The sequence below is a fragment of the Rhinopithecus roxellana genome, chromosome 14, assembly GCF_007565055.1.
Source record: "Rhinopithecus roxellana isolate Shanxi Qingling chromosome 14, ASM756505v1, whole genome shotgun sequence".
Taxonomy (NCBI): domain Eukaryota; kingdom Metazoa; phylum Chordata; class Mammalia; order Primates; family Cercopithecidae; genus Rhinopithecus; species Rhinopithecus roxellana.
In genome coordinates, this window is record NC_044562.1 from 21750227 (window position 1) to 21774690 (window position 24464).

The 24464-nt window shown below is 42.1% G+C and overlaps 1 pseudogene; it reads left to right on the plus strand.

The window, feature by feature from the left end:
• Positions 1–273: 273 nt before the first annotated feature.
• On the plus strand, positions 274–14902 carry LOC104671969 (annotated as a pseudogene).
• The last annotated feature ends 9562 nt before the right edge of the window (positions 14903–24464 follow it).

Consider the following 24464-nt stretch of genomic DNA (forward strand, 5'->3'; position numbering starts at 1 on the left):
TGCAAATGTGCTCAGAGGGGGAAGGAGCGGGAATGCCAGGTCCGGATGAAGGGACTGGCCTTAGTGAGAAGGGACAGCTGCCTCGTGTCACAGAGCAGTGACGTGGTGAGCGGAGGCAGATGGAGAGTAGTTTGCATGTTCCTGAGAGCTTGAGGGAGATGGCATTTGGTGGCTTCCTTTTTCTCTATTAAGTAGGTTATAGTCTCTGGGAATGAAGGCAGAGTAGGGGAATCTGAGGACTGAGAAATACAGACACAGTGTAATTCAGCCGAGATGGAGAGTAAGAACTAGTCAGCCGGGTGCAGTGACTCACACCTGTAATCCCAGCACTTTGGGAGGCTGAGGCGGGTGGATCATGAGGTCAGGAGATCGAGACCATCCTGGCTAACACGGTGAAACCCCATCTCTACTAAAAATACAAAAAATTAGCCGGGTGTGGTGGCGGGCGCCTATAGTCCCAGCTACTTGGGAGGCTGAGGCAGGAGAATCACTGGAACCTGGGAGGCGGAGGTGCAGTGAGCCGAGATCTCACCACTGTACTCCAGCCTGCAACACAGTGTGACTCAGTCTCAAAAAAAAAAAAAAAGAAAAAAGAAAAAGAAAAAGAAAAAAGAAAAGAAAAGAAAAAAGTCTAGCCAACTAGAGACACCTCCCAGGGCTGCCTGGTTAAATCCCACTTGAGGCTGGGAATCGTGAGCTTACAATGGAGTTATTTTGTTTTGTTGTGTGAGTTTCTCTAGCAAGCAGATCAAAGATTTTTCCTGGAATTGGTTTTTTTCCACATAGATGTGACTGAAACATGGGGAGGCCATGGAGTTGTGGGCATTGGTGTGATTGCTGTAGAGGAAATAAGGGAAGTGAAGAAAGGACAGGCAGGGAGGTTGGGAGGAGAATAAGGATGTCCCGATAACACTGAAGAATGGTCCTGTGGAAGCAGATGATCGAGTAAGCAAGAAGGCGAGATCCCTGTAGACAGAGCCAGGTGACACAGTTCCTTACACTGGAGGGAGGACAGGATGTGTCCACCAAATGGGGAGCTGAGGTAAAGTGGAAAGGGAGTCTAGAAATGAGGGGATTGAGGAACAGAAAAGACAAGATGTATCACATGTGGATACTGAAAAACTGCAAGGTAATGGCAGGACCGAGAATTGATGCTAAAGAGTTTGATGACTGAGGAAGGTGGACCAGGGAGTCAGTAGATGTCAGCGCCGAGGAGACAGACTTCTAGCTGATTGAGTTTCAAATAGATTGACATTTTTATTTTCTCCCAAGGAGTTGGGAATAATTGTCTGGAGGCAGCAATGAGAAGCAAGGACAATATCAATGACCACATCTAAGTTCCCAAGATCATAGCTAGAAAATGATGATGCTGACATTTGAGCTTAAGAACCTGAAAAAGAGACCGGGTGTAGTGGCTCACACCTGCAATCCCAGTACTTTGGGAGGCTGAGGCAGGTGGGTTGCCTGAGCCCAGGAGTTCAACACCAGCCTGGGAAACATGATGAAACCCTGTCTCTATTACAAAAAATACAAAAAGTAGCCAGCCATGGTGGCGTGTGCCTATAGTCCCAGCTACTTGGGAGGCTGAGGTGGGAAGATTGCTTGAGCTTGAGGAAATCAAGGCTGCAGTGGGCTGAGCTGTGAATGCACCACTGCACGCCAGCCTGTGCAACAGAGCAAGACCCTGTCAAAAAAAAAAAAAAAAAAAAAAAAAAAAAAAAATCCTGAAAAGGCAGCATTATTACTCTCCTTGTTAGTTGTGGGGACTGGCTTCCATCTCCCTTCTCCTTTAAGACCATCTACTTCCATGTCTGTATTTTTTCTTCTTCATCACCTCCTCTCTCTAAGGAGACTGTTATTCTGTTTATTCTACGAGATTTATTTCTTCTGCCTTTCTCCCACCAAATTCAGAAAACAGAAGTGCTAGAGTAGGCAAAGAGACAAGAAAAGGCAGAGGAATTTCAGCATCTCCAGGTCTCCAAAAAGCATGAGGAAGAAAAGACTGGAAGCTCAGTTCCAAGTTCAGCCTTGGAGTTGTGCAACATCATGTGGTCAGACGAGACAGAAATATAATGGAAGGAAAAAGAGGGTGAGCTTTCTGGAGCACAGAAAATGACTGACCCCAGTAAGGCTCCTAAGAGACTCCACAGAGAGTTATTTCATCATTTATTTGCACAGGAAAGACCTAGCAAACCCCAGAAGTATCCCACAAAAAAGAGCATCTCCCCACGTTCTGTGAGGTCAAAGTAGATGGGAAGTCAGCCAGTGTCAATTCAACCACTGACAGATTTTTCTCCTTGTCAGCATTGCTCTTTATGGGTATAATTCAGTTTCTGACTGTCATTGCCACCTACTCCACGTAAGCAAGAGCTCGGTTGATATAAATTGGAATAGTAATAACTTTAAGGAAGACGAGAATTCATCTAATGGGTCTCCAAAAAGGGCTATCTTCACCTGGGTCCACCTTGTGCAGGGCAGAGCGGGGTGGCAGCCAGTGTGGTGTGATCTGGAAGGTCATCCCCCTAAAGCTGTCCCCCACTGAGCGCTGGATTCCACCCAAGGCCACTCACTCTCTCCTGATAAGCATCCAACCTTCCTTCAAAGTGACATTACCCAGAGGACTGGCTGATTGTGACCAGAGAGTAAGTGTAAATGCATTTATCAAAACACATTTATTTCTCACTGGAGACAGGACTGCCTGCCATTTAAGAATATCAGAAGGCAGGTGTTTAACACATCAGTTGTTTAGCACATTACGTTTCTTTTCAGACTTTTTTTTTAATATCTAAGACCACACACACTCCACTCCCCACTCCCACTGCCTTGAGGTCAGAAGGGGAGGAGGGGCCTTGTGGCTCACGGACAGACAATGAAACCTGTGGTCCTCAGTGGAGGAGGGGAAGGTGGGCCTTATGGAAGGTGTGTGAACTTCAAAACCTCCTTTGAAAGGTCCTGTACTTCATGTCTGTTGGCATCACCACCACCACCACCACCTCCTAGGGTCTTCTCTTTCCTTTATGGAAGAAGCCTGGGATGATGTTGCCTGGATTCCCTTCCCTGTATGACTGTAGGTCAGTATGACAATGAGAACATTTCTGTGAAATTTGGAGAGTGGAAAATTAAAATGACCAGTATCCTCCAAGGCACTTACCTTAATTACGGTCCAACCCAGTGTAGAATTCCTTCTCAGAGAGACCTTTGGATAAATATAAATATCCCTTACCTTAACAATATTTAAATTCAAACTCCCTGAAGCCTAGAAGGATATTCTCTAACATAACCAGAGTATATAAAAATAAAATACCAGCCAGTCACGGTGACTCACGCCTATAATCCCAGCACTTCAGGAGGCAGAAGCGGGTGGATCACCTGAGGTTGGGAGTTGGAGACCAGCCTGAATAACATGGAGAAATCCCATCTCTACTACACATACAAAATTAGCTGGGCATAGTGGCACACGCCTGTAATCCCAGCTACTTGGGAGGCTGAGGCAGGAGAATCACTTGACCTGGGAGGTGGATGTTGCAGTGAGCTGAGATTGCGCCATGGTACTCCAGCCTGGGCAACAAGAGTGAAACTCCATCTCAAAAAAATAAAATAAAATAAAATATCATTACATTTAAAAGGCAAAAGATGTATACAATTTGAAGAGAAACCAGAGTATACAATATCATTACATTTAAACAATTACTAGAAAGTCAGATGTTGCACTTTTATTATTTTATTTTATTGTATTTTTTGAGACAGGGTCTCACTCTGTCATCCAGGCTGGAGTGCAATGGCCCAATCATGGCTTGATGCAGCCTCAACTTCCCAGGCTCAGGTGATCCTCCCACCTCAGTGTAGGTGTAGTGTAGGTCTAGGTATAATCCTAGTCCTGTAGCTAGGACCACAGGTGCCCGCCACAATATCCGGCTAGTTTTTGTATTTTTTCGTAGAGATGAGGTTTTACCATGTTGCCCAGGCTGGTCTCAAACTCCTGGGCTCAAAATATCTGCCTGCCCTGACCTCCCAAAGTGCTAGGATTGCAGGTGTGAGCCACTGTGCCTGGTCAGATAATTGCACTTTTAAACCCAGAAGTGCAAGTGGAAATTTTTCTGTAAATGTATATAATGTTCAGATTATCTGGGTACTGTTAGAACCATTTAATAAAAGATACCAATTTTTACCATTTTAACATATTTAACATTATATATATGTATAATGTGTTATGTATACTTATATATCAATATGCTGGTTCCATTTCTCTGGAGAACTCTGGCTAATAGAATAACCAATTATATATCAATATGCTGGTTCCATTTCTCTGGAGAACTCTGGCTGATAGAATAACCAATCTTACGGTATATACTTTGAAAATATTAATTCATCCAGTATATGTTCATTGAGCACCTACAAAGTACTAGGAATATAGCAGGCACTAAGTTGGATAAAGTCCCTTCTGCTCTAGCTCTATTTTAGAGAGAAGCAGCAAACAAAAAATCATTAAGCATATAATAGGTGGTGACAAAGCAAGGTACGAAAATAGACAGTGACCCAAGGAGGCCCATTTTAGGAGGTCCTCTTTGATAAGGTGGCATTTGAGCACTCCGCGTGCAGTGAGGCGGCAAGGCTGCCAGGTGCCTGGAGTAAGAGCATTCTAACAGGTGGAATAGGAAGACCCAAGGCCTGAAGACGGAGTGCACTTGACTGGCCTGGGGATTGTCATTGCACACACAACCGCAGGTAATAATATTTTGGTCCTACGGAAAGTACCTTGAGCTACAGTCCAGAGAAAGGTCCTGTCACTACATAGCAGTCATTTTTCTCTTCCAGTTTTTAATTCCTTAAGGAAAAGATGAAGAATCAGGACCAGGTAGGTGTTTCCTATCCAAAATACCCAGAAGGCATTCCTCCCACAGCAGTCCTGCCTTCCGCATCCTCCTCCCAGTGGTTTCTAATGTACAAATACAGGTTCTAAGAACATTTTAATAAAGGAGTCTGTGTAACTTTAACTCAGTGTTTCCAGCTTTATTTGGTCTCAGACCCTATTTCTACTATTAACAAAACTGGAGTCACTGAAAACACGTTTAGAAAGAGTGAGCTCAAAGAGCAAATTTATCTCTAATGTTCTCTGAATAATGGAAAATAAAATTGTACACCTCAACAGCCTCAGCTCTCCAGCTAATGAATATATATGATGTTATATATATTCCCCTTTGCCCCAAAATTCATGTCCTTCCCACACACAAATTCAAATTAGGTGCACCAGAATCTGTGTCAGCTTCCTAGGGTGGCTTTAACGAAGTACCATAAATACTGGTTGGATTAAAACAACATAAGTTTATTGTCTCACAGTTTTGGAGGCTAGAATGATGTTAAAATAAAAAGGCTGGACGTGGTGGCTCACGCTTGTAACCCCAGCACTTAGGGAGGTTGAGGCAGGCGGATCACCTGAGGTCAGAAGATCGAGACCAGCCTGGCCAACATGGTGAAACCCCATCTCTACCAAAAATATGGAATTAGCCAAGAATGGTGGTGCATTCCTGTAATCCCCGCTACTCGGGAGGCTGAGGCAAGAGAATCTCTTGAACCCAGGAGACAGAGGTTGCAGTGAGCCGAGATCGTGCCATTGCACTCCAGCCTGGGCAAAAAGAGCGAAACTGCATCTCAAAAAAATAAGTAAATAAAATAAAAAGACAGGAGAGAGAAAGAGCAAACTTTTAACTTGTTTTTAGCAGCAGAACCTTTTCTGCCTAGATGAAACATCCGTAAACAAAATTAAAAACCTCGGTCTGGATTCAGCCTGAAGTCAATCCGCTCTCCATCGCAGTAGCTGTAATCACACTGCCCTCTAGTGTAACCCTCAGGGGAATTACAGCTAAAATGACTACAGAAATCTCTTTCAAACTTTCAGCCTGAGAGCTGGCCAAGACGGCTGTGAGCTACACAGTGGTTCTCAAGGTGAGGTCCACAACCAGCAGCAGCAGCAGCGGCGACACCTGGGAATTTGTTAGAAATAAAAAATTTTGGTTTCACACCCTCCTAACAAGTCCCACTGAGTCAATAACTGGGGATGGGCTTAGCCAAGCAGTCCTTAATCCCTCCAAATGAGAAACAAAATTATGGCTCTGCCCAGCACCCACAGGTAATTTTTTTTTCTTTTTTCTTTTTTCTTTTTTTCAGATGGAGTCTCACTCTGTCTCCCAGGCTGGAGTGCAGTGGCACAATCTCAGCTCACTACAACCTCCGCCTCCCAGGTTCAAGTGATTCTCCTGCCTCAGCCTCCTGAGTAGCTGGGACTACAGGCGTGCGCCACTATGCCTGGCTAATTTTTGTATTTTTTAGTAGAGATAGGGTTTCACTGTGTTGGCCAGGCTGGTCTCGAAGTCCTGACCTTGTGATCCGCCCGCCTCGGCCTCCCAGTGTGCTGGGATTATAGGCGTGAGCCACTGCGCCCGGCCAGGGGTAGTAATTTTTTGTACCATGTTGTATTCAATTAAAAACAAAAAAGCAGACTCAGGGCAGCCTATTGAAAACCAAAAAGTTCATAAAGAGAAGAGTTTCTATGCTTAGCATTTGTTCAGCAGTTTTCACTTGATGCTGTGCTTTCAGATTCAATAGGAGTTACATCCACCCCAACAATAAATCCCACTAGACCCAATTTCATTGTAGCACTGCCAGGAATAACAACAGGTTCTAGAATAGACTGAGTCATCTTTTCTTTGAAAATTTCTGCGGATGGAGGTAATGCTAGTTATGAAAAACAGGTTTTGTACTGAGAAGTCGAGGTGAAAATTCTGTAAAACTAACCTGTGTCGAACATATATATAGGTTGGTATTTCCAGCTCAAGTGTTCGTTCTGGTCAGCCGTGCAGCAATTATGCTCTGTTCATGACCGGGCAGGCTGAATAAAAGTGTGGATCAGTGCAATTTCCCCACAACTGCAAAAAAAAAAAAAAAAAAAAAAAAAGTAACTTTCTTCCTTCCAATCATCCTTCTTCCTTCTCCAAATGCTGCCTGAGCACTTAGGGTAGATGAAGCCTGTGTTAGCTGAAAGCATGGATCCCACCCAAGGTTCCCTTGGAGCATCAGCCTCCCGCGCAAGAGACATCTTCATTTCTATCATGTTACACTTGCTCCCAAATATGATAACTTGATAAAGAAGAGAGACCTGTAAAAAAGACAGCAATGGTTACAAACATTTGAATCTCAGAGGGGAAAATCCATGTAAAATAAATTACAAATCGAGTAATGACTAAACTATTTAAAAATGTATACATTTGTATATGAAAATTGCCATTTTCTTAAAAAGGCAGGTCATCTAAAAGGGTTAAGCACCCCTTTATCATGTCAGCATTTCATATAGTATCTAGTTTTAAAAAATAACACTGTAGGTCAGGCGTGGTAGCTCATGCCTGTAATCCCAGCACTTTGGGAGGTCAAGATAGGAGGTCAGGAGTTCAAGACCAGCCTGGTCAACATGGTGAAACCCCGCCTCTACTAAAAATACAAAAATTAGCCAGGCGTGGTGGCATACACCTGTAATCAACACCTCTTTTTTTTTTTTTTGGAGATAGGATCTCGCTCTGTTGCCCAAGCTGGAGTACCATGGTACTATCATGGCTCACTGCAGCCTCAATCTCTCAGACTTAAGCAATCCTTCGGTCTGTCTTAGCCTCCTGAGTAGCTGAAACTATAGGCGTGTGCCACCACGCCTGGCTAATTTTCTATTTTTTGTAGAGACAGGGTCTCACTATGTTACCCAGGCTGGTCTCAAACTCCTGGGCCCAAGCAATCCCCCCACCTTGGCCTCCCAAAGTGCTAGAATTATATTCATGAGCCACTGCACCCTGTCAAAAATATAAACACTTTATGGTGGAAAACAGCCTTGCCTAATCTTTCAGTTGTGCAAAAACAATACTCCAGGACTTCAATGCATATTATCATTAACCTAAAATGAAGCCATCCCCACTAAAGAGTGTAAGCCTGGCTGGGTGCGGTGGCCCACGCCTGTAATCCCAGCAATTTGGGAGGCCGAGGTGAGCAGATAGCCTGAGGTCAAGAGTTCAAGACCAGCCTGGCAACATGGTGAAATCCCACCTTTACTGAAAATACAAAAATTAGCTGGGCATGGTGGCCAGCACCTGTAGTCCCAGCTACTCAGGAGGCTGAGGCAGGAGAATCGCTTGAACTCGCAAGGCAGAGGTTTCAGTGAGCCAAGATCGCACCATTGCACTCCAGCCTGGGCAACAGAACAAGACTCCATCTCAAATAAATAAATAGATAGATAGATAAATAAATAAATAGTGTAAGTCTTAGAGGATAAAATGAAATTTTGTGGTGAGGGTGGCGCAGGAGAAAAGTTACTGACAACCATGTGAAAAATCCTCGCAAGATTTTCCCCTCTTTATTTATAAATATTAAGGCTGTTTTTAACTTTTACTGCAGTCACAGGAATAAAAGTCCTAAGAAGCCTCTAAGCCAGTGCTTCTCAAAGTGTTGTCTCTGAACCAGCATATCAGCATCATCTGGAAATTTGCTGGAAACGTAAATACTCAGACCTCGCCCCAGACTTATTGAACCTGAATGTCTGTTTGTGGTGGTGGTGGTGGTGGTGGCGGTGGTGTTTGAGACGGAGTTTCGCTTTTGTTGCCCAGGCTGCAGTGCAATGGCACGATCATAGCTCACTGCAGCCTGGAACTCCTGGACTCAAGCAATCCTCCTGCCTCAGCCTCCCAAGCTGCTAAGACTACAGGTGCCAGGCTAATATTTACTTTTTTATTTTTTGGAAAGAGAGGGTGCCACTGTGTTGCCCAGGCTGGTCTGGAACTCCCAGACTCAAGCAATCCTCCCACCTCGGCCTTTCAAAGTGCTGGGATTACAGGCACGAGCAATTGCACCCAACAATTTTATCTTATTTTGCCTCTCTTTCCTAGCCACCATCTACGTTCACCCACCTCACACCAAGTAGATTTTGCCTTCTAAACCAATCCACCTTTTTTCTTCACAATAAACACCAGTACATCCCATTAGGTACAAACTGGTTTAGCTGGAAGCTATGACTGGGCTGGATTCAAACACCAGAGATTGTCACAAAAAGCATATCTGGCATACAGCTTTTCCCATGTTGGTGACTATACCCAAAAGCCAAAAACAGCAAGAATAAAGTTCTACCAAACTTCAAGAGTGCTTGGGTAAAAGTCTACCTGGGAACCCAAAGCATAAGGACACAGATTAGGTCATAGCAAAGGGCATTCTCAGGCTCAGTAAATCTGTGGGTTTATTTCGGTTGTCTAGAAATTCAGAAGACAGGGATTTGAGAAGGTCTACCCCAACCACCTTTATGTCATCCTCCACCCACTGTACGTTCCCCTTATAGAAAATGAAATAATCACTTACTACAGATGGGCTCAGATAATTGGCCAATGCCACCAGTTCCAAGAGAAACTGGGGCCAAAACTGACTTGAACGAGAGAGCTACTAAGTAGTTTCTTATGATTCCTCCAGGGCAGCCCAAAAAAGTAAAGCGAAGAAAACGGGAAGAGTAGAAAATAAACTCACACATACCTCTTTCTCTGACATTCAGTCTCAAACTGGTCACTTGTTCCATATTTTCCTGATCACCGAGATGGTATCGCAATGGGCTCCTCATTTTTGTACTGATGGGTAAGAAAGCAAAAGAAGGCGGTCAGGTTCTTCCAGTACTGAAACATCCTTTTTGACCTTTTGGTTCTGACTGTGAAGAAGAATAAACTATTTTGTTACATGCTAGTAAGCAACAGTGTCTGAGCAGCCCTAGCTTGTTCTGGAAATCCTGTCAAGTGTAAAAAGATTAATTTATCCATTATGGCCTCTTTTCCTAGCCTCCATAGCTTATTGCAGATCAAATTACATTTGTAAAGTTTAAAAGGTAGATAACTAAGATAATAGCTGCTGTGGTTTTTACACCGGGAAGTATAAATTCACACCTTATGAATATCTGTCATTCAATTTTTTCCGCTGAATTTCAGTTTCCCATTGCTTTCCAATGTATTGTTAGAAATTAATGTAAACCATGAAACTAGATCCACTTTGGCAAAGGCCAAGCAGTTCATCCTGGGGTTGATACATGTCATCTTGATAATGGTAAGAGTCAGAGGCCCAGGGTATATATCACATCCTGATTTTTTTTAGTCTCTGTACTCTCCCCACTTAATCTTGCAGATGACAGATGAGATCTTCCCCATTTGGACGTACTGCTACCTGGTGCTGCTGCTGCTTGTGTTTGTCCTCACTAATTATGTCTGCTATAAGCCGCTCATCATCTTGCAAGGTATCAGTTTCATCATTACCTGGCTGCTGCTCTCGTTTGGCCAAGGAGTGAAGACCATGCAGGTTGTAGAGTTCCTCTACGGGATGGTGACTGCCACCGAGGTGGCCTACTATGCCTACATATACAGCGTGGTCAGCCCCGAGCACTACCAGAGAGTGAGCGGCTACTGCAGGAGCATCACCCTGGCCGCCTACACAGCAGGGTCTGTGCTGGCCCAACTCTTGGTATCCCTGGCGAACCTGCTGTACTTTTACCTCAACGTCATATCCTTGGCCTCTGTCTCCGTGGCCTTCCTTTTCTCACTTTTCCTACCAATGCCCAAGAAGAGCATGTTTTTTTCATGCAAAACGCAAAACAGAAACTCATCAGAAGGCACAGGGAGAGGATGCCATCTTAGAGGGATCTCACAAGGATTACAAAGCAGTTCACGGAATTATCCACTGTTTCCGGGGACCTGGATGCCAGCAGTGGGGCACCCCAAAGCCAAGCAATGTGGCTTTGAGAGATTTCGTGCAGTGATCCGGGGATTTGCAGGAGTGCTACGCCTCAAAGCGTCTTTTTTAATGGCCCCTGTGGTGGGGTTTTTCCACAGCAGGTTTTAACCAGATGTTAAACTATGTTCAAATCCTGTGGAATTACAAGGCACCATCTCAAAGTTTCACAATACATGTATTAGTCAATTTTCATGCTGCTGATAAAGACATACCCAAGACGGGGTAATTTATAAAGGAAAGAGGTTTAACGGACTCACAGTTCAGCATGGCTGGGGAGGCCTCACAATCATGGCGGAAGGCAAAGGAGGAGCAAAGTCACTGCTTTCCTGGCAAGAGAGAATGAGGGCCAAGCAAAAGGGGAAACCCCTTATAAAACTGTCAGATCTCGTGAGAGTTATTTACTACCATGAGAACAGTATGGGGGAAACTGCCCCGGTGATTCAATTATCTCCTACCAGGCCACTCCCACAACACGTGGGAATTATGGGAGCTACAATTTAAGAAGAGATTTGGATGGGCATACAGTCAAACCCTATAAATATATAATGGAGCAGTAGAAGCCCTTGAAACCTTTGGGTCTAGGTATATAAGACTTTATCTAATTAATGTGCAGAAAATGTGCTGCTCCATGTTTTTAAGATATTCCACGGTAAAAAAAAAAAAAAAATTAGGCCTGTTTGGAAGTAACTCCAATCAATGCATTTCAGTGCAATAGAGCCCTGAAAAAAGTAAGATAGTAAGAACTGATATTACAAGACCTAAGCTATGTCAACTATACAACATATATTTAACTGACATTTTTGCTGTTTATAAAGAAGCTAGTGAGTATATTTAAAACACACACACACACACACACACACACACTGGGCTCAATCTTTATTTATTTATTTATTTATTTATTTATTTATTTATTTATTTTGAGAAGGAGTCTCGCTCTGTCGCCCAGGAGGGAGTGCAGTGGCACCATCTCAGCTCACTGCAACCTCTGCCTCCCGGGTTCACACAATTCTCCTGCCTCAGACTCCTAAGTAGCTGGGATTACAGGTGCACATTACCACGCGTGGCTAATTTTTTGTATTTTTAGTAGAGACGGGGTTTCACTATGTTGGCCAGACTGGTCTCGAACTCCTGACCTCGTGATCCACCCACCTCAGCCTCCCAAAGTGCTGGGATTACAGGCGTGAGACACCACGCCCGGCCCCTGGGCTCAATTTTTTATCTATGTTCTATCATTTGCCAAGTAGGCAAATCAATGAAAATTCTAGCAGTCTGTTTTCTCTTCTCTTTTTGAAAGCCAGAACAATATCTACTAGTTTATTTCACAGGATTGCTTTTTTTTTGGGGGGGACGGGGTCTTGCTCTGTCACCAGGCTGGAGTGTGCAGTGGCTCACTGCAGCCTCCAACTCCCTGGTTCAAGCGATTCTCCTGCCTCAGCCTCCTGGGTAACTGTACAAGATTGCTTTAAAGGTCAAAAGATATCATGCATTGGGAAGTATTTGTGTACTGTAGTGTCTATCTTAGGTAAAAATTAGTTGTTTTTATTTAATTTTCCTGAATGTAAAATAAATAATACAACTTTCAAATTTGTATTCTTCAATAATCCTGTTGTAGTGATTTCAACACCAACTACCAAATGGTTTTGAAAAGAAGAGTTTTGTCACAAATTTAAAAGAGGCAACTTATGTAATAAAACTTTGAAAAAGATATACGTGGAAGATAAAGTTACACTAATCCCTAAAAACAGGAGCTACAAACTGATGTCCTACTGGTCAAATATGGTTGGACCATGCAGAGTTAGACGGTTTAAGGTTAAACTATCAAAACTCTTTTCAGGCAGGCATGGTGGCTCATGCCTATAATCCCAGAGTTCTGGGAGGCTAAGGTGGGGAGGCCAGGAGACCAGCCCAGCCAACATAGTGAGACCCTGTCTCAATAAATTTTCTTTTTTTTTTTAGTTAGCTGGGCATGGTGGTGTGTGCATGTAGTCCTAGCAACTGGGGAAGCTGAAGGTAGGAGGGTCACTTGGGCCCAGGAGTTCTAGGCTTCAGCGAGCTATGATTGTGCCACTGCTCTCCAGCCTAGGTGACAGAGTGAGACTGTCTCATAAAACAAACAGGCTGGGCAAGGTGGTTCATGCCTGTAATCCTAGCACTTTGGGAAGCCAAGGTGGGTGGAGCGCGAGGGCAGGAGTTCAAGACTAGCCTGGCCAACATGGTGAAACCCCATCTCTACTAAAAATGCAAAAATTAGCCAGGCATGCTGGCATGCACCTGTAATCTCAGCTACTCAGGAGGCACAAGAATTGCTTGAACTTGGGAGGCGGAGGTTGCAGTGAGCCGAGATCTCGCCACTGCACTCCAGCCTGGGCAACAGAGCAAGACTCTGTCTTGGAAAAAAAAAAAAAAATAGAAAAAAAGCCTTTTTTCTTTCTGGAGTCTTTCAATAACTCTAGTCTTTAAAATGTGGTTTGAAAGGCCAGGTGTGGTGGCTCATGCCTTTAATCCTAACACTTTGGGAGGCCGAGGCAGGTGGACCAGCCTGGACAATATGATGAAACCCCATCTCTACAAAAAATGCAAAAAAATTAGCTGGGTGTGGTGGTGTTTGCCTGTAGTCCCAGCTACTCGGGAGAATGAGGCAAGAGAATCACTTGAGCCCAGGAGGTCAAGGCTGCAGAGAGCCACGATTGCACCACTGCACTTCATCCTGGATGACAAAGTGAGACCCTGTCTCAAAAAATAATAATAAAAAAAAAATGTGGTTTGCAGACCACATTACCATGAGGTGGGCACACTCAGGTAATGGTCTGCAGACCTGATATGCATAAACTGACCTAAGCCATCGTTGACCGCAGCTCATAGTTTTACCTTTTTAAGGGATTGTAGGAAAAAAAAATGCAACAAGAGTTGTAAAAAAGGATATGCGGCTCATAAGCTGTAAATATTCACTATCTGGCCCTTTAGAAATTGCGGATCTTGAACTCAATATAGTGGGTTGCTGACCAGCATTTTTAAAACAGAGTAGACTAGTCTAATGTAGAATAGGGAGCATATCAGCTCGTAAGGATACATTTTGTTTTGCAAGAATTCTGTTCACACACATATATATGCACTAATTAATATATAAAATATATTTTCCTCAGGCTATGGTTAAAGAAGTTTGATAGCTTCTGCTCTTGGAGCTATCTTATACATATCAGAGTTCCCAGCAAGACAAATAACATATTTGCATATTTCCTTAACTGTACATACGGGGATTTGCCAAAGCTTGTTGCCCTCTGATTTAAGACTGTTCTCTACACCCAGCTTCCTCATTCTCTACCATATCCAGATATTTATTTGCTCAAACAACAATTAACCCCAGAATGAATTCTTTTTGTTTGTTTGTTTGTTTGTTTTTTGTTTTTTGAGACAGAGTCTTGCTCTGTCGCCCAGGCTGGAGTGCAGTGGCGTGATCTTGGCTCACTGCAACCTCCACCTCCCGGGTTCAAGCCATTCTCCTGCCTCAGCCTCCTGAGTAGCTAGGACTACAGGTGCCTGCCACCACGCCTGGCTAATTTTTTGTTTTGTTTTGTTTTGTTTTTAGTAGAGACGGGGTTTCACCGTGTTAGCCAGGATGGTCTCAATCTCCTGACCTCGTCATCCACCCACCTCAGCCTCTCAAAGTGCTGGGATTACAGGCGTGAGCCACCGCACGCCCGGCCCAGAATGAATTCTTATAACTGCTCATTCTATCTTCTTTCCACAACCAAGTTATTGTATTATCCTGTATAATTTTCTGTTTGGCCTTGTATGCATATTATGTTTTTATTCCATTGTCCTTAATAAAAACCTCAGACACAGCACCCCTTAACAAGTAGTAATCCTCAATTATGGTGATAATGACAGCAGGAAACAAGTGCCCTATGAGAAAGGCAAGGTGGGGGGTGGTGGATGAGGCTGGCCCTCCCAGTGGGTGTGTGTGCCTGAGCATCATTGCTGTCCCTTGAGTTGGCTGATGTCTCCTTCCTCCTTATCTAAAGATGAATTTCTGATACTGTGTGTTGTCTGACAGGAAAAAGACAGGAAGACTGAGCAACAAAGAGAAATCTTGGGCTGGTCTCTGGGGGATTGAGGATTTTCAGCTTCCACTACTGGGTTCACCCTTCAAGCCCCCTCCTGGGCCTTCTGCTTGGGCAAAACCTTCCTCCTGGCTCAGAAGCTACAGTAGTTTGGAGCGTTTTAGATAATTGTCCAGGCACTCCTCGTCTCTCACAGAATATACTTTGTGAGGTTTAAAACACTCTTCCAAAGAGAATGTGGTGCAAGGAGGGAGAGGTGGGCTGACACCGACATTAATACTCCCGGGGACAAAGGGCAGGCCCCAGAGCCATCTTTGAAGTCAGCCCAACAATCTGCATGTACTTTCCTGACAAAACAAAGTTTTCACATCAAATGAGACTTTGAAGCTATTTATTCTAAAGCTAAGTTGTTCCACACCCACCTGTTTATTGAACAAAGCGGGGCCCATTGTTGAGCTCACATTCTTCTCACTTCCCTCCCTGAAAATTCCTAACGTTTGATTGGTTAGGTCAGGGCTCCCATTGGTGTTTCATCCTCTGCACTGCTGGCCTCTTGGGCTGGGCAATTCTTTGTCGAGGGGGACTGTTCTGAGCTCTGTAGAATGTTCAGCAACATCGTATGCCTCTCAGCCACTAGTTGCCAGGATGCACCCCATTGCGATAACCAAAAATGTCTTCAAATATTGCCACCTGTCCACTAGAAGGCAAAAATACCCCTGGTTGACAACCACTAGATAAGATTTGGATTAGGGTCAGAGCTTTTCTTTGGGGGGAAAGGGGGGAGGGATTGGGGGGACGGAATCTCGCTTTGTCACCCAGGCTGGAGTGCAATGGCGTGATCTCAGTTCACTACAACCTCCACCTCCCAGGTTCAAGCAATTCTCCTGCCTCAGTCCCCCTAATTTTTGTATTTTTAGTATAGATGGGGTTTCACCATGTTGGTCAGGCTGGTCTCGAACTCCTGACCTCAGGTGATCCACCTGCCTCAGCCTCCCAACAGAGCTCTTTTATAATCCTTATCACACTGTATTATTTATTTATTTATTAACTTAAATTTATTTATCTAATTTCCCCACTAGGCTGTATTGTTTTCAAAGCAAGGACCCAAAGTTTACCACTGTATTGTTCCACAGAGAAGCTCAAAAGTACTTGCTGGTTTAACAAATGAAGGAAAGAAGGAAGGCAGAAAAGAAGGAAGGAGGGAACAAATAAAGAAGGGCATGATCAGGCCAGGCATAGTGGCTCACATCTGTAATCCTAATATTTGGGAGGCCCAGATGGGAAGATTGCTTGAGGCCAGGAGTTTGAGGCCAGCCTGGTCAATATAGCGAGACCCCATCTCTACAAATAAATATATATATTTATAGATTTATAGATATAAATAGATATATAGATAGATATACAGATATAAATATATAGAGAGAGAGAAATATATATATAGAAAAGTTTGGCATCTGTCAGGCATCTTGAGGAAATTTTTTTTTTTTTTGAAACGGAGTCTCCCTCTGTTGCCCAGGCTGGAGTGCAGTGGCGGGATCTCAGCTCACTGCAAGCTCCGCCTCCCGGGTTCGCGCCATTCTCCTGCCTCAGCCTCCCGAGCATCTGGGACTACAGGCGCCTGCCACCTCACCCGGCTAGTTTTTTGTATTTTTTAGTAGAGACGGGGTTTCACCGTGTTAGCCAGGATGGTCTCGATCTCCTGACCTCGTGATCCGCCCGTCTCGGCCTCCCAAAGTGCTGGGATTACAGGCTTGAGCCACCGCGCCCGGCCGAGGAAATTTTTTTAATGGTGTTACAGAAAGGAAAGAGAAAACAGAGACAAGGGCAAAGAGAGAGAGGCCATCCTTCCTAAGGCATTGGTAATAGGCTCAGAGAAAGGGCGTGGGAGAAAAGAGCGGCACCACACATTAGGAAACTTTAGACTGCAGACCTTGTACACCTCAGTCCAATGACCGGGCATTCACAGTTCCCCATTTCTTACCCTCTGTTTGTCTTGACCAGGCTTTAGTCAGGCTCCTGGCTTTCCTACAGGTCCCTACATGTTGCTTACTCCAAACCCTGAGCAAACACAAAAAAATGTGGAATGTGTCCCCCTTATCAGCTCCAAACGGGAATTGGCTGACCACAGTGGGATACTTTCCTGTCAAACTCCACTGACCATTTCCCCCTGTGAATCCAGCTTCCTTTACAGAGATTCTGCTTATCTCTGCTTGTACCCTCTTTACCCTACAAAAGAAAATCCTTTTTCCGTTTGATCTTTTTTGAACCATGCAGATTTCTGCGATCAGAGAGTTCTTTTATTGCAATAGCCTTTCTTCTAAATAAAACCTCTCCTATCTAAGTCACATATTTATTTTTAATTTGACACCTGGTTTCTAAGCCTGAGTTTTAACATCTGCGAAGGGAAGAGGAAAGAAAAAATGGCCCTCTCCATGGGTCCTCTCCAGTCTATGATTTATGGAAGCCTAGATTCGGCTGGTCTATTTCAACCCTTAAGAGAAAATGATATGTACAGTTCACAGAGGTGGATCAAGCAATTTTTCATTCAAAGTATACAATAAGTCAGCGTTTTTTTTTTTTTACTGTATTCTGAAAATGCCTCAGTGCTTCTGTAACTGTGGATTTTAACAAAACTGTGTGCTATTTTACTATACACGGATTAACAAGATGTAGTTTATCTTATTTTTTAATTTTAATTTTATTTTAGGGGCCATGGCAGCCTTCACAGTGGCCACATCAAAGTCAACTGGGATCTTCTGGGTGAGTTATCCTTGGTGATCTTCTCAGGAGCAGATGCAGGTTCTCTATTTCTCATGCATTTCACAACATATTTGGGTGTGCTATGCTGGTCTCTTGATATTCAAGTCAAGTTTTATGTTCCTTACAACCATAGCTGTGTAAGTATTTGCCATCTATTTATTTTAACTACTTAAACTACTTAAAGCAACAAAACATGTTTATTTATTCTTCCAGCTCCTCTGAATAGCATTTTGCAATGTTATACCTAAGGCTTCCTACAAGAGACAATGAAACTATATTCCCACTTGAATCAACTTTCTTTTACGACTTGACTAAGATTCCTAATCAGGAGGATAAATGAAGTTCTTACAATTCATAAGCAGTAATATGTTGTTAGGCTTTGATTTTGTCTGATTTAGCAACATAGTATAAGATACGATTCTAATTTTGAATAAGTTTAGTTTTCACTCCCATTTTTCCTGCTTGAATAGTCAGAGCGTATCTATTTCTTTTTGAAACAACTTATCAAATATTCTCAGGGCTGTTATAGAAGTGAAGCTGTTCTATTAAACTACATATAAATACTATATCACACAGTAGTTTAAAAATATGAAGTATTTGATTTAGATTAATCATAAAGTAAAGAAAATGAGCTAAGGAGGTGGTAGATACTGGTCGGAGAACACTTCAAGGAATTAAACGCTACTTCTCATTTCCTGTGTAACAATGTGCTTCATTCTATACAGCAAGTTAATCAGAAATAAACATCTGAAAATATTTTCATTGGCTAAACACTACTGGCAGCATTACTGCTCTGTGGCCTTAAAATTTTCTAGTCTATTTGTCTATAAAATGAAGATGAGATGCATTTCTTTCTAAGGAGTATTAGTAATAATGACATCTGAATTTTCAACAGAAATACTGGAAGCCAGAAAACAATGAAACAACATTTTAATTTTTATTTCTATTTATTTATTTATTTATTTTGAGACGGAGTCTCACTCCGTTGTCCAGGCTAGAGTGCAGTGAACGATCTCAGCTCACTGCAACCTCTGCCTCCCAGGTTCAACTTATTCTTTGCCTCAGACTCCTAAGTAGCTGGGACTACAGGTGCACGCCACCACGCCTGGATAATTTTTGTATTTTTAGTAGAAATGGGGTTTCACCATGTTGGCCAGGCTGGTCTCGAACTCCTGACCTCGTGATCCACCCGCCTTGGCCTCCCAAAGTGCTGGGACTACAGGCGTGAGCCACCACACCCAGCCTATTATTTTTATCTTTTAAAAATAATTGCACCTTTTAGTTTAGATTCAGGGCGTACATGTGCAGGTTTGTTACGTGGGTATATTGCATGATGCTGAGGTTTGGGATACAATTGATCCCATCACTCAGCTAGTGAGCTTAGTACCCAATTGGTAGTTTTTCAACTTTTGCCCTCTGCCCAAGAACATTTTTAAAGTATGAAAACTAAAAAGCTGCTAGCCTAGAATTTTATACTCGACAAAAATATTCATCAAAAATTAAGTCAAAATAATGATATTTTTAAGACAAAAATTAAGCAAAATTATTATGGTTTACACTAAAAGAAATATAAAGGGAATTCTTTAGGCAGAATGAAAATGATTGCCATTAGTATTGCAATAATATAGGAAAAATAATACTGGAAAAAATAAATATGTAACTAAATCTAAGCAAATCTTGGTTTTTGAGACAGAGTCACACAGGCTGGAGTGAAGGGGTGCAATCTCAGCTCACTGCAACCTCTGCCTCCCAGGTTCAAGCGATTCTTGAGCCTCAGTCACCCAAGTAGCTGGGATGACAGGTGTGCACCACCATGCCCGGCTAATTTTTTTGTATTTTTTGTAGAGAAGGAGTTTCACCATGTTGGTCAGGCTGGTCTCCAACTCCTGGCCTCAAGTGATCCACCTGCCTCAGCCTCCCAAAGTGCTGGGATTACAGATGTGAGCCACCACACCTGGTCTAACGTTTCTAGTTTTAAAAATATATGTAGAGGCCAGGCCTGGTGGTTCATATCTGTAATCCTAGCACTTTGGGAGGCCAAGGTGGGTGGATCACTTGAGGTCAGGAGTTCGAGACCAACCTGGCCAACATGGTGAAACCCTGTCTCTACTAAAATACAAAAATTAGCTGGGTGTGGTGGCAGGTACCTGTAATCCCAGCTACTTGAGAGGCTGAGGCAGGGAATCGCTCGAGCCCAGGAGGTGGAGATTGCAGTGAGCCGAGATCCCACTATTGCACTCCAGCCTGGGCGACAGAACAAGACTCCATCTCAAAAAAAATAAAAATAAAAATATATGTAGAGTTAAAATTTATGATGGTAATAGCACAAAAGGAAGGGGAAATAATAGATTTAAAATATTGCAAAATCCTTTTATTGTCAAAGAAGTGGTGAAAATACTATTTTAGGGTAGATTCTGCTAGGTCAAAAATTCATGCTGGAACATATATGGTAACTACTAAAAGAATAATACAGTAAGATAGTACTAACAAGCTAATGAAGGGAGGGAAAGTGTTTTTAAACTTAATTAATGCAACAAAAGACAAGAAACAGATCAAGGAACATAAATCAGGCAGGACAAATAAATGGTAAATTTAAAACCCAGTATAGCAGCAAAATCATTAAAATGTGCCTGAACTAATTACTCCAATTATAAGATAAAAGCCAGCTGAATGGATTTTAAAACTCAAAACCTAATTATGTTTCTTTCAAGACACACTTCTTGAAAATAAGGGCTCCAAAGGTTGAAAGTTTAAAAATGGGAAAAAATATACTGTAGAAACGCTAATACAAGGAAAGCTAATTTAGTTATCCCAGTATCAGATGAAATAAGCAACAACACCAGAGTGATTTGTCTTTTCTTTATAAGTTTCATAGTCATTTCATAATAAGTGTTAATTAACAACCAGGTAAATAAAGCTGTTCTTTTTTTTTTTTTTTTCTGAGATGGAGTCTTGTTTTGTCACCCAGGCTAGAGTGCAGTGGCATGATCTCAGCTCACTGCAACCTCCATTTCCTGGGTTCAAGTAATTCTCCTGCTTTGGCCTCCTGATTAGCTGAGATTACAGGCGTGTGCCAACACACCCGACTAATTTTTGTATTTTTAGAAGAGACGGGGTTTTGCCATGTTGGCCAGGCTGGTCTCAAACTCCTGACTTCAAGTGATCCCACCCACCTCGGCCTCCCAAAGTTCTGGGATTACAGGCGTGAGCCACCATGCCCAGCCAATAAAGCTATTCTGAATTTGTATGCACAAAAATCATAGCCTCAGAATGTATTAAGCAAAACGCCAAAAACATTTTAGAGAAATAAAAAAGTCCACCCTCACAGTTGCAAACATGAACACAGCTTTCTCAATAACAAGCAGACGAAAAACATCAGTGAGGATTAGGAAGATTCAAACTACATGTCGAATAAAGTCGCAATGATGGATATGTGGCAACTGTACACACTGCAGGATAAAGACTATTTTCAAGTGAACATAGAAGAGTGACCAAAAACAGGCTTGGACTGGTCCAAAAAAGTAGCCCTCAATAAATATCAAAAGATTGAAATCATACGGAAAAAGTATTCTGACAACCATAATTAAGCTAAAATCATTAGCAAAATTATAATTTAAAAATACCCAAATGTTTTATAATTAAAGAAAAAACATGGTCAAAAAATTATACTTGGAGTTAGAAAATAATTTGAACTGAGTGACAATGAAAATATGAAAAATCACAGCTTACAGGATACAGTTAAGCAGTGCAGGGGAGAGAAACATACAGTCTCTAATGCATCTATTTTTTTAAAAGAGAAAGGACAAAAATCAAGTTACTTAAACATTCATCTTCAGAAGCTGGAAGAGAACAGCAAATGAAACTCAAAGAAAAGAAGAAAATGTTAGAGATAACAAAAAATAAAATCAATGGAATAGAAAATAGTACAATAGGAGAAATCACCAAAGCCAAATTAGTCATTTGAAAAGTCTAATAAATGTGAGAGTGCTCATGCATAGAATGGAAAAACTACAAGTTATCAATATCAGAAATGATAAAAGGGAGATGATTACGTGTCTTTCTCAATTCACTGCAACTTCTGCCCCCAGAGGTCAAGTGATTCTCTCCCCTCAGCCTCCCAAATGGCTGGGACCACAGGTGCGTGCCACCACACCCAGCTGATCTTTTATATTTTGTAGAGACAGGGTTTCATCATGTTGCCCAGGCAGGTCTCGAACTCCTGAGCTCAAGCAAGCTGCCTGCCTCAGCTTCCCAAAGTGCTGGAATTACAGGTGGGAGCCACCATGCCTGGCCTCTTTTGCCCACTTTTTAATCGGGTTCTTTGATTTTGGCTCATTAATTTGTGTAAGTTCCTTATAGATTCTGGATATTAGATTTTTGTTGGATGCATAGTTTGCAAATATTTTCTCCCATTTTGTAGGTTGCCTGTTTACTCCGTTGATAGTTTCTTTTGCTGTACAGAAGCTCTCTAGTTTAATTAGGTCCCATTTGTCAATTTTTGTTTTTGTTGCAATTGCTTTTATTTTAATTTTTATTTTTATTATTTTTATTTTTATTTTTATTTCGAGACAGAGTCTCACCCTGTCCCTGGAATTGGAGTGCAGGGGCACGATCTCGGCTCACGGCAACCTCCACCTCCTGTGTTCAAGCAATTCTCCTGCCTCAGCCTCCCATGTTAACTGGGATTACAGGCACCCACCACTATGCCCAGCTAATTTTTTGTATTTTTAGTAGAGATGGGGTTTCACCATGTTGGCCAGGCTGGTCTTGAGCTCCTGACCTTGTGATTTGCCCGTCTCGGCCTCCCAAAGTGCTGGGATTACAGGAGTGAGCCACCATGCCCGGCCTATTTATTTATTTTTTTGAGACCCAGTCTCACTCTGTCTCCCAGACTGGAGTGCAGTGGCACAATCTCGGCTCACTGCAACCTCTGCCTCTCAGGTTCAAGCGATTCTCCTGCCTCAGCCTCCCGAGTAGCTGGGACTACAGGTGCGAGACACCACACGGTCTCCCCAAGTGTTGGGATTACAGGTGTGAGCCACTGTACCCAGCCTGCAATTGCTTTTAGATTTTCTGTTTTTATCTGATTTTCACCAGTTTATGCCTATTTTTTCTTTATGGAAAAATATGATTTTTAGCTTACCTTGCTCTTTACTTAGTGTAACAGGAAGTAAATCTCTATCTTCCCCCAATATTCATGCTAAATATTTTGTTTTCTCTTAGCAATCTCTTGATTAGGAAAAAATAATTCTAGCCAAACCTAAATCAGTTTCGTTTCATGGTCAATGGCTATACTTAGGAAGGAGAACCGGAAAGTTAGTAAAAATAATAATAATGATTTTTCAGTCATTTTTACTATTCCTGACTATAACTTCCACGTTGTTAAAAGATAAATATATATTAGTCTTGAGTATTTCAGAACATATTGGTTCACAGCCATATTGCATTTCTACTGCATGTTAACCTCATTCTACCAATGGATGCAAGTTAACATCATTCTACTGAGGAAACAAGTAGGGAAATTAGAAAAATATTAAAAACTAACTGTCAGGATGTGAGATATTTAGAAAAAACAAAATTCTTTAATGAATTAAGAAATGGTCAGAATGTTTTGTTATGGACATGAAAGCAGGGAAAGTTTAAGCCACATGAATAGTGAGAATCCTGATATTCTAAGAGGCCGTAAAATGAGACTCATTATCTAACTGTTAGGGTTCTCCCAGAGAAAATGTTCAGAGTTTTCTACCAAAGGCCTGCACAGCCATCTTTTATCTAATTTGTCAATTCAGTCAGATGGTCAGTAAGTTTAGTGAAGAGAAAAATCATGTCAGACATAATTAATTTGGGATACATTTTTTAAAGTAATTACTGGGCAAGGATTGAATAAACCTAGTATTTTAGTGTCTGGAGACATACTCAGTAGAGGAACAAAAGGAACTTGACCAAATAGATGTGTGAACTTTGGCACTAAATAAAATGATCATTTACATATCTAACTCAACATACTGACAAAATATCATTTTCTACATATGTGAATTCAATCTCTGTAAGTTCATTTACATCTAATTACTGCTCCAACTTCTAGGCAACTTATAAATTTAGCAAGTGTAGAATAAATTTATCTCATGCAAAGGGTTAGTATTCAGGTTTAGAAGAAAGTCTAAGACTGTTGACCATCCATGATTTCAATCATTATGTGATAGAAGTTTACATAAAATAATTTGTGATTTCTTTATTTTTATTTATTTATTTATTTATTTTGGAGTCTGGCTCCATCGTCCAAGCTGGAGTGCAGTGGTGTGATTTCAGCTCACTGCAACCTCCATCTCCTGGGTTCAAGTGATTCTTGTGCCTCAGCCTCATGAATAGCTGGGATTACAGGCATGCGCCACCATGCCTGGCTAATTTTGTATTTTTAGTAGAGATGGGGTTTCGCCATGTTGCTTTCGCCATGTTGGTCAGGCTGGTCTCAAACGCCTGACCTCAAGTGAGCCTCCTGCCTCTGCCTTCTTAGCTGCTGGGATTACAGGCGTGAGCCACTGTGCCTGACCTAATTTGTGATTCTTATATAAAAAGATACTTACTTCGCATTTTTTTCATGACATAAAAACTGATCAATTTAATTAAAAATTAATCAAAGCAGTTATCTGGTACTAATTTATTCCCTGATGGGGTGCAAGCTCCGTGGGTGCCCTCATTGTCTGGCTTGTTCCCTGTTATGGCTCTGGTGTTTCCTCTAGTTCTCGCTTTATGTAGGCACTTGGTTAGTATTTCCTCAAAAAAAAAAAAAAAATACATACATACAATATGAAAATAAAACTTTGAGCTATTGAAATTTTTTGTGTGTGTGGTAGA